This window comes from Egretta garzetta, unplaced genomic scaffold, assembly GCF_000687185.1.
Source record: "Egretta garzetta isolate BGI_Z169 unplaced genomic scaffold, ASM68718v1 scaffold59, whole genome shotgun sequence".
In the NCBI taxonomy this organism is placed as follows: Eukaryota; Metazoa; Chordata; class Aves; order Pelecaniformes; family Ardeidae; genus Egretta; species Egretta garzetta.
Genome location: NW_009267230.1, coordinates 1,868,418 through 1,870,242, shown reverse-complemented (window position 1 = coordinate 1,870,242; position 1,825 = coordinate 1,868,418).

Sequence of the window (1,825 nt, the reverse complement as noted above, 5' to 3'; positions counted from 1 at the left end):
CCCACAGGTGGCCCTCGCCACCCCCCATCCCCTCGCCACAAGATGCCTCGCTTGCCCCTGGCGTTGTAGCCCCCTTGTCACCCTTCACCCCACCCCCACAGCCACTGTCACCCGTGTCCTGTGTCCCCCTTGTAGCCTGGCCCCATGGCCACCTGCACCCTGGCTCCATCTGCCCTGTGTCCCAGCCCCGTGTCCCTGTCCCCCAGCCCATATCCCTGACCCCAAACTGTGTTCTTGTTCTCAGCTCTAGGTCCCTGTCCCAAGCCTATGTCCCCCAGACCCAAATTCCTGTTCCCAGCCTGTATCTCTGTCCCCAGCCCCATGTCCCTGTCCCCAGTCATCGTCCCTTTCCGCAGCCCTGTGTCCCTGAGCCCAGTCATCGTCCTGGACCCCAACCCCATGTCCCCGTGTCCCTGTCTCCAGCCTGTATCTCTGTCCCCCCGCCCCAAATCCTTGTCCCCAGCCCCGTGTCCTTGTCCCCCAGCCCCGTGTCCCTGTCTCCAGCCTGTATCTCTGTCCCCCCGCCCCAAATCCTTGTCCCCAGCCCCGTGTCCTTGTCCCCCAGCCCCGTGTCCCTGTCTCCAGCCTGTATCTCTGTCCCCCCGCCCCAAATCCTTGTCCCCAGCCCCGTGTCCTTGTCCCCCAGCCCCGTGTCCCTGTCTCCAGCCTGTATCTCTGTCCCCCCGCCCCAAATCCTTGTCCCCAGCCCCGTGTCCTTGTCCCCCAGCCCCGTGTCCCTGTCTCCAGCCTGTATCTCTGTCCCCCCGCCCCAAATCCTTGTCCCCAGCCCCGTGTCCTTGTCCCCCAGCCCCGTGTCCCTGTCTCCAGCCTGTATCTCTGTCCCCCCGCCCCAAATCCTTGTCCCCAGCCCCGTGTCCTTGTCCCCCAGCCCCGTGTCCCTGTCTCCAGCCTGTATCTCTGTCCCCCCGCCCCAAATCCTTGTCCCCAGCCCCGTGTCCTTGTCCCCCAGCCCCGTGTCCCTGTCTCCAGCCTGTATCTCTGTCCCCCCGCCCCAAATCCTTGTCCCCAGCCCCGTGTCCTTGTCCCCCAGCCCCGTGTCCCTGTCTCCAGCCTGTATCTCTGTCCCCCCGCCCCAAATCCTTGTCCCCAGCCCCGTGTCCTTGTCCCCCAGCCCCGTGTCCCTGTCTCCAGCCTGTATCTCTGTCCCCCCGCCCCAAATCCTTGTCCCCAGCCCCGTGTCCTTGTCCCCCAGCCCCGTGTCCCTGTCTCCAGCCTGTATCTCTGTCCCCCCGCCCCAAATCCTTGTCCCCAGCCCCGTGTCCTTGTCCCCCAGCCCCGTGTCCCTGTCTCCAGCCTGTATCTCTGTCCCCCCGCCCCAAATCCTTGTCCCCAGCCCCGTGTCCTTGTCCCCCAGCCCCGTGTCCCTGTCTCCAGCCTGTATCTCTGTCCCCCCGCCCCAAATCCTTGTCCCCAGCCCCGTGTCCTTGTCCCCCAGCCCCGTGTCCCTGTCTCCAGCCTGTATCTCTGTCCCCCCGCCCCAAATCCTTGTCCCCAGCCCCGTGTCCTTGTCCCCCAGCCCCGTGTCCCTGTCTCCAGCCTGTATCTCTGTCCCCCCGCCCCAAATCCTTGTCCCCAGCCCCGTGTCCTTGTCCCCCAGCCCCGTGTCCCTGTCTCCAGCCTGTATCTCTGTCCCCCCGCCCCAAATCCTTGTCCCCAGCCCCGTGTCCTTGTCCCCCAGCCCCGTGTCCCCGTCCCCAGCCCTGTGCCCCTGTCCCCAGCCCCAAATCCCTGTCCCCAGCCCCGTGTCCCCCGTCCCCAGCCCCGTGCCCCTGTCCCCAGCCCCAGATCCCCGTGTCCGGCCCCA